The sequence below is a fragment of the Miscanthus floridulus genome, chromosome 7 (genome assembly GCF_019320115.1).
Source record: "Miscanthus floridulus cultivar M001 chromosome 7, ASM1932011v1, whole genome shotgun sequence".
NCBI classification, from domain to species: Eukaryota; Viridiplantae; Streptophyta; class Magnoliopsida; order Poales; family Poaceae; genus Miscanthus; species Miscanthus floridulus.
This window is the reverse complement of record NC_089586.1, coordinates 29,637,915-29,647,504: the sequence shown is the minus strand read 5'-3', so window position 1 is coordinate 29,647,504 and position 9,590 is coordinate 29,637,915.

Sequence of the window (9,590 nt, the reverse complement as noted above, 5' to 3'; positions counted from 1 at the left end):
TTAATAACTCGTATGAAAGCAGGCATGTTGAAAAATAATTAATAAGACAAGAAGGATTGCATATGGAATGGTCTCACACTTGCTATATGAAAGACAAGTATACAAATGAACTTAATGAATGATTCAACACTAAGTGTGACTAGATGACTTGAGATGGTGAAGATAGCAAGGAAAAGACTTTGAGGTACTAAGCAAAGGTGAAGGGCAAGCAATGGCTTGGGGGCCAAGGAACCTAGCTAAGGTGAAGAAGAAAGTACTTGCATTTAGTTGAGGTACTAATCAAGCTTGATGGTCATATCGATGTGGAGAATTAAATCCTTGTTGAAGAATGTTGTTTGAAGTGACTTGATACATTTGGAATAATTAACATTTGTTGAATGAAGTCAAGTCACGTGCTCAAGATGGAAATCAAAATAGATCATGTTGACACTCTCTAGTGGACAAAGATTGAAGATATCGGTAGTGGTTTGAAGAAGATCAACTCGAAAGGTCTAAATTTGTTTTTCATTTGAATTTGAGTTAACAGGAATGCCATACTATTAAGAGGGGTGCAACATGATGATAGATGATGTTTCATAAGTGCTCAAGCCTACTCACGAGAGTTTGAGAGAGAGACATCCAAAAATGCTAACTAGTGGTGCTGCATAGGGCATTCCGGATGTGTTCGGTATTTGTGTGAAGCACAAAATCCTCTCTGTGGTTTGGGTGTTTGAGTTTGTCAGAAGTCTCGACATATGTCGAGAGTTCTAGGAGTCTGAAGTCTTGGTAAGCGCCGAAAGTTCTGACCCTTTGTGCTAACTAGAGCTAACTGACCAAGTCATACCGAATGTGTCCGGTATTTGCCCAGTCATAGCAATTCCTTTGTTGTCTCAGCTTGGCTCGTTAGGAGTTCCGATGTGAGTCGGGAGTTCTGAGGATCGAGAGTTTCGGTGATCATTGGGAGTTCTGACGTCTCACGTGTCACTAACAAAGTGACTGTTGGGGCTATACAGCCAATACTACAAGTGTCCATAATTGATATCGGACGTGTCCGGTATTGCCTAACGATCACATAACGGTTAGTTTTTCAAAGGGGCTATAAATACCCCTTGGCCTCCACCTTTGGAGGCTACTGATTCTACTAACTCTCTCACACATTTTTTAGCCTTGAGAACACTCTTCAACCCCCTCTTAGTGAGTGATTAATTCAATCTTACAAAATCCATATTATGGGTTAAGAGAGATTCAAATTTAAGAGCAAGACACCCTTCAGCACTTGTGCATATTGTTGATCTAGTGATTTTGCATTTGTTACTCTTGGACTCTTTAGTCCTAGATAGCTAGGCGTCGCTAGAGAGCACCCAAGACATTGTGGTGTGCCTCGAAAAGTTTGTAACGGTTCGATTCCACCGCCGCAAGGGAAGGAATCAAGCTAGTGGAAGGAGGAAAAAGGAGTTGGAAAATACTGGCTAGAGTGGCCTTTGTGGTCCTCTAGAGCTGACCTTTGCTAGGTCGATCATAGCCCCCTCAACAGAGAGTAGGTCTCGACGGAGGCTGAACTTTGGTAAAACACATTGTGCGTCTCGATCTCTCTTTTCATTAAGTATTTGTGATCCACTTGTGTTGCTTGAGCTTGTGAATAGGTTACTACTAAGTGCTAGCAACTTGGTGTGAAAGGAGAAATCAGAAGGATCAAGTTGAGAGCTGATCGAGCAGAACCCGTGCATACCGAACACATTCGGTATTTGTGGACTCTGTTGTTTTTATTCAATCTCATTTCTAACCTTTGTGGTGCAGTTTTAGCTCCTAGATACCTTACACATACCTTGTTTACTCTATTAGCTAACTCGTGAGGGGTTTATTTCTCTAATTAGGAGTTTCCAATCCTAATTATTTCCGCATTTTGAAGGGTTGAATTTTTAGAAACGCCTATTCACCCCACCTCTAGGCAGCATCCTCGATCCTTTCACTTGATATCAGAGCCAGGACTCACTAAAAGCTTCACCGCCGTAAGAAAAGTATGTCGACGCCTAACGAGTCAGAGTCAGTGCTTCTCCAAAATGATGGTTCAAACTTTCTACCTTGGTCAATTCATGTACTCAATGCTTTTAGGGCTATTAGTCCTCTTGTTAAGCATATTGTGGATGCAAGCATACCTCTTCTGATAGTCGATTGGAGCAACTACAAAAATATTCCAAAAGAGGAAGAGATATGTGTGCAACTCAATGCTTAAGCAATCAATGTCATGTTGAGTACATTGAGTGTAGAGGTTCTAGATGAGGCTATTTTCAATGGACAACCACCTCCAGAGAGTGCTCATCTCATTTGGACTAGACTTGTTTAGTCATATGGAAAATCCAAATGCGGTGATGCATATGAGCTCGAGTCTATGGAAAACATGTCCATTGAATCCTCATGCGGTGAAGAAGCCTCAAGGAACCAGCAAAGCATTGAGCTAGAGCAAGAAGTGCAAGCCACAGATGTCATGTTGTCAGGTCGCAAATATCAGACGTGTCTAGTATTGATGAGATAATAAGGCAGCAAGCTGACCTCTATGACGTTGATCAAGCTCGTTGGCAGCCAAGTGATGAGTCAACCTTAGTATCTTATGATTCTCATCACTTGTGTCTCATGGCCAAGAAAAGCAAGAAGAAACCTCCAAGAAAGATCAAGTGAAGGAGAAAGCACAAGTAGATGATCAAGATGAAAGTGATGTTGAAGTTGAAGACAACTACAATCTTAATCATCTCACCCACAAGGACAAGCTCATCATCATGAAGATAGTTGAAAAGAATGATGAGCTATAATTAGAGAATGAGAAGCAAGAGCAATCACTTCAAAATCAAGAAATGTTTCTCATCTCCAAGTTGAAAGAACTAAAGGCTTTAAATGAGAGGTATGAAAAATTATCAATTGAGCATGCTTTGGTTACTAACTCCTCTTCTAGTGTGTCACAACTAGAAAAGGACAACATTGAGCTCAAGGCAAGACTAGATAAACTATCAAGCAAATGCAATGCTCTCCAAGCCAACCATGTTCGTCTCAAGTGCTCACATGAAAAGTTAGTGGAATCACATTTCATGCTTGAGGTAGCTCATGAGGTTGTGATCACATCAGTAAAATCATCTCAACCACTCACTCACACACTCACTTGAATTAAATATCTCTTGTACTAATGAGTGTGCTTCTCAAGCCAGCCAATCTTTGATTGAGCAAAATCTCTTAGAAAATCATGAGCTCAAAGAAGAAACTAAAAGGCTAAGAAAGGATGTGATTCAGTTGAAGGGTAAAAAGGAAGCACAACCTTCTCAAAATAACTATGAATGCATGGTGAAGAAGTTTGAGAAGGGTTCAAACCTTGATCTCTCTAAAACCCAACAAAAGAATCACAACTCAAGCAAAATCAAAGCAACCAAGAGCAAGAAATATGGAAAAAGATTGTGTTATGGTTGTGGATTGTATGGACATAAGTGGGCTATATGTCCACACAAGAGTTGGGCCGACAAGGTTGAAGCCGTCGATCAAAAGGTTTCTATCAAGGTGGCCAAGCAAGTGAAGTGTGATGAGCCAAGTGCTTGTCTCACATGCTACAAGTTGGGCCATCTTACCAAGAATTGCCCCTTGTACAAAGAGGCAAGAAAGAAAGCCCAAATTACATCAAGAAGATGCTATGGATACAATGAGAGGGGGCACATGATTGGTGTCCCAACAAGCAAAACAAGCATAGAGCAAATCAAGGCCGCATATGCTATGCTTGTAGAAGAAAGGGGCATTTAAGCTATGATTGTCCAAATGGTAACATCCCTAAGCATCGTGTCTCAATCTCTCTTTTCATTGAATATTTGTGATCCACTTGTGTTGCTTGAGCTTGTGAACAGGTTACTACTAAGTGCCAGCAACTTGGTGTGAAAGGAGAAATCAGAAGGATCAAGTTGAGAGCTGATCGGACAGAACCCGTGTATACCGGATGCATTCGGTATTTGTGGACTCTGTTGTGTTTATTTAATCTCATTTCTAACCTTTGTGATGTAGAGTTTTAACTCCTAGATACCTTACACATACCTTGTTTACTCTGTTAGCTAACTCATAAGGGGTTTATTTCTCTGATTAGGAGTTTCCAAGTTGGAAACTCCAACACTAACCGTTTCCGCATTTTGAAGGGTTGAATTTTTAGAAACGCCTATTCACCCCCCCCCCTTTTGGTGCCATCTTCGGTCCTTTCAGTTTCACTACAAGGCCTTTACAAAGAGTCCTCCCATATGTATTAGTTCTCACAGGGCACACATGGAAGTCATCTCCCGTAACCTAGGACTAGGCAAGCCTAGGGCCAACTCCCGTACCAAGCGGTATCCTGCATAGAAGCCTTCTTCTATACCTATGTCACTATGAGACTAATATCCACATAGGGATTCCCTAATTAATTAGCCAAGTCTAGCCCATCCAGACCTCATGGTTGCGCTATTAAGTCGGGTTACATGCTCTGAGAATAGGTCCTTAGGGATCCTGAGCAGAATCAAACACAACCAATGATCCTGCTTAGATTTCCTATTCACCATGTTGCTAAAAACATTACCGTTAACCATTGCATAGATCATTAATCAAGTTTAAATTACAACCTTTCCCATCCCAAGACTGCAAAGCTAAGCATGACATCTACCCATCCAAACCGGGTTTCAAGGATGATGTAACAAGTTCTAGTAAACCCTAACATGGGATTCAAATTTAGACTATGCATGCAACTAATGGTCTAACTACACTAACTCACAATAAAACAAAAGTAGGAGCAAGTATGGTCAAGGACACTTGCCTTCAAACTGGGTTTGTTCTGGGATATCAATCTGCTGGTCCTGGAAGTTCTCGTATTCAACACCGTCTATAATCAATACACCAAACATGGCCCACAAAACATGATAAGAACAATACACCAAACAATGGAAAACATATTATAAAGTTTACTAACGCGTAGTACTCGTAAATAAGAACTCGTGAGCAGAAGAACCACCTAAAACAGAGCTTCGGTTTGAAAGTTATGGGCTTTTGAAGTTGGATGGCAAAACTATAAATAAATTAAACTCGTTTTCGGATTTTTAAATAAATAAAACTAAAAAAGAAAAAAAAGCTCTCGGCTGTGGGTATGAAAACTAGATAAGATAGGGGCTAAAATGGAAGAATAGCATAACTCATGAAACTGTGATTTAATTTGACATAATTGAAAGGGCTAGATTGTAAAGGGGTGTTTGGATCCAGTGACTAAAGTTTAGAAAGTGTCACATAGGGTCATCGTATGGGGTGTTCGGATACTAATAAAAAAACAAATTATAGAATATGTAAGTAATCCGCGAGATGAATTTATTAAGCTTAATTAATCTATCATTAGCACATGTACTGTAGCACCACATTGTTAAATCATGGCTGGACTAATTAGGCTTAAAAAATTTATCTCACAAAACAGTCTTAATCTGTGCATTTAGTTTCGTAATTAGTCTATTTTTAATACTTCGTGCATGTGTCCAAACATCCGATGAAATAGTGACTAAAGTTTAGAAGACAAATCTATGATGCGCACTCGGTCCACGGTTCGTGGACCGGGAAAGTAGCCCTGGGCAAATTTAACCGAGAACCGAACCGAAAGAACCGGAACCGAAAAATTCGGTTCCTTATTCGGTTCCTGATATTGAGGAACCGAAATAACCGAAGAAAATTCGGATTACATGAATTATACTTCACTTACTTATATTTTATAGGATTATATTTGGTTTATGTGTAGTGTTTTATATTTGAACTTGTGTTACTATATTGCTATTGTTTTCTTATATATTATTATTATTAAAAATAAATATAGTGTTGCATAAATTTGCCTTAGAACAAGTATATTTATTATTGTCTTGAGGTCTTTTGAAAATTTCGGTTAGTTCGGTTAGAACCGAAACCGAACCAAAATGACTGAGAACCGAAATGCTCGGTTCCTAAAATTTGTTGAAACCGATCGGTTTCTGTTTTCTATGAACCGAATTTTATCAATAATCGAGGGAGAACCGAACGCCCACCCTGACGGGGAAGGGTCCACGGTTCGTGGACAGGGGAAGGGCTGTGAGAGCAGCGCACCATGGACCATGTCCACGATGATGTATTTGAGGTTGCATTCTTAGATTTATTTTTCTAAAGAAAAATGGCCATAAATTATGTATGACGTCGGAGTGACATCATCAAGCTAACAAAGAGAAGGCACGCACGGCCAACCTGCTAGTGTGAGGTACGTATATGTATATTCCTCATGTATTTCCAGAATTGTTTCCGTGAAGAAAAACGGCCGTAATGCGAATGTGATGTCAGTCAACAAGCTAACAAGAGGCAGGGCGTCGGAGGGGAGGAGCTCACGGTGCATGGTACCCGCGGCGGAACTTCGCCGGCGACACCCACGAGATACAGAGCACCGGAGACGACGAGATCAGGTGCGTTGGATTCGGGAGCTCACCGCGAATCTGATGGAGGAGTTCGTGGTGTCAGGTTCCGATCGGAGACAGACAGGCCCGGCTCTAGAGGAGGGGCAAACAGTGCGACCAGTCAGAGGCGAACAAGCCCCAAGCGGTGGCGGCAGTGATACACGGGTCCTCAGGACCTGTTCTTACGGGGTGGAGAGGGGAAGGAGGGGCACTCGCCGACCGATGTTGCAGCAGGCCAATCCTTCTCCACCTCCCGCAACGAAGAAGACACAGAATGAAGTTCATGGCCGAATTCCCGATCGATGAAGAATCTTCATTAAAGTTTAAGGAGCCCATAAAAAACACGCCCAAAGCGTGCGGTTGATTCGTTGAACGCACCGGCCAAAGGCAAGCTGCCATCTCCTCGTCGTTGCGGGGATCTGACGCCAGTTGCCTCACCATCCAACCCCGGACGACGACCAGCAAACCCACGAGGGGATCTGAGTACACCAACCCAAACACACAGGAAGGTGGATAGCTAACCTCACAAGGAAACTTCTGACGCGTCCACCAGAATTTCCTTGAGGGACAAAAGATAGATGGATGACACCCCATCCCCATCGATACGTCTACCAAAACTCCTCCACGTACCAGCCGCCATACAATGGCTTACGAGGCCAGCATCGACGATGAAGGCATGAGCATCGACGACACAGAAAAGAACACAGAGGAATTGAACACCAACGCAAATGAATATATCGATGGCATACCCGTCACTGTCAAATCCCATGCAAAAGATGCTGTCGCCGAGCACCACGCACCCACCAGCCACAACAGAGCCTCGCTCACCATGGAAGGAGACGAAAGCAGAGAAACTGAGGAAGAACCAAAAGAGACCCGACGATTTTCTCACCTAGACAAAATCAACCCTAAACTACCTAAAACTACCCTAATAGGAGAGGATATGTACACTACCCACCGGATCCGCAGCCCCCTCAGCTGACCAGTGCCACAGAGGCCGCCGGAGGCAAGGGAAAGCCAGCGGATCCGGCGGCAGAACCGCAACCGCCTCGGAGTCGCCCTTGCGAAGAGTCAGGAAGAGACGAGAGATAACTCCGAATAGAGGAGAGGCGCTAGTGCGGGCCAGCCTGGCTACGCGGAAAGAAGGGCTGAGGCTCAGGAAGGAAAGATGTATTTCAGCCCTTTTCTTTTCCACATGTAAACTCCTTTTAAGATCAAATTCAAAAGCTTTTTGGATAGAGCAAAATCGATTTGACCCTAAATCAGATTTAATAAATTATTTTCCATTCAATAAAATTAATGCAAACGGTATAAATGCAACAAATATATCCAATTAAATTATAAAAAATATTTAAAATTTCACATTTTGTAGATTTCAATTACTAAAAGCCTAACTAAATCTTGGAATTTTTTAATAAATTCATAAAATTATTTATTTTATTTAGTGTTTTCTATTCACAACCCAAAATATAATTTTTGGGGTGTGACGGGCCGTATCTGGCCGGTGGACACCGTACCGGCCGTCACCACGTGGGCAGTGCTGTCTTGTGTGAGCTGCGTGGCACAGGGATGGCATCTGACCAGACCGAGGTGACCGTTGTCCCCTCGGTCCTTGCGGGCTTAGTGCAGCGTGCCTATTCTTATCAGAGCGGGCACGTTTGGCTAGGCTTGATCTCTCCCCGTTCCTCTCAGGGGTCAGGGCGATGGAGAGGTCATGAGTCCTTTGTGCGTTGTGCGGCTAAGGCAGAAGGGAGAGGTCGTGGCTGACCTTGGCCTTGGCGTCCAGCCTAGTTCACTTGGCTCCACCGGGCCTCGGTCGTTCGGGCTTTCACTAGCTGGTGTATCGTGGGCCGTTCGGCCTGCTAACTAATCGATACCTTAAGACACCCGGGAATTATAACTCTGACAATCCTCATGCTGGATACGACCAATAATTATAGGTGGCCATCAGGCCATGCCGGCCCGGCCCGGCGGCACGTCGGGCCGTGCCGGCCCAGAACGGTGTCGTGCCTCAACGGGCCGCTGTGCCTGTCGGGCCGTGCCTGCACCGTGCTCGTGCCTGCCCTTTGGCCCAAGGCACGGCCCGTGGGCCGTTTGGCCGTGCCATGCCGCCCATTGGGCACGGCCATTTTCATCGTGCCGGGCCGGCCTACAGCCCGACAGGCAAAAAACACCTCCAAAAAACCACCAAGTGCTGAAACACTTCATTTTCAAATTTCAACAAACAAAAGATCATATTTTCATTCACATTCACACACAGTTATCAACATTCACATTCATACACAGTTATGAACTGATCTGATCAATATTCAACATTCACATAATCACATTCACATTCACACAACTGTTAACCGATCAAGTTACCATTTTCATTCACAGTCAGTGACAGACTGATAGTTCACATCATAGATCATAGCACAAAGACAAAAGGAGACTAGATTATATGAAAATGATGATCAAAGGAGTTGTTTTGTGCAATGCCACCTCATTAAAAACCTTTCTAGGTAAAACTCACTCTTGTGAGAAACCCTAAAAAAGAAAAAAGAGTGTAGCCAGCTCAAAGTCTTAGTCTTAATGTGTTATTACAAAAGCCAACAGCTGTGGCAAAGTTCACAGAATGACTGTGGCAAAGTTCACAGAAACATAATGACAGAATCAGAGTCCACACTCAGTCACTCACACAGCTTCACAGCACAGCACAGCAGACCAGCAGTCCAGCACAGCACTAGCCACCAGCAAAAGACCAAAACTCCAAAAGTACCTACAAAAATAGAAGAATCCAATCAGTCCAAAAGTATTGAGTTGATTGAGTCATAGTATTTAGTTAAGATAGACAGTCAGTACCTCTCAAGCTCTCCTCTCTCCAGTTCTTCTTCACTTGTTGTATCCAGCACAGCAAAAGAAGTCCAAAAATACCTGCAAAATTGTACATAATTCATGTTATTGTTTTGCTATTAATGTAAACAGGCTGGTACTTATAGTTATAGATTTGAGTTGAGTACCTGAGAGCAAGAGGAGAGGTTCTTCACTTCTTCTATCCAGCACCAGCAGCACCGCCGCTGCCGCTGGCTTCGTCTTCACCATCAAGGAAGAGGTTCTTGAATGCCTCCTCTAGGTCCACATCCTTAGGTGCATGTTGTTCTTTTCTTACTGCTTGCTCCCAGTCTT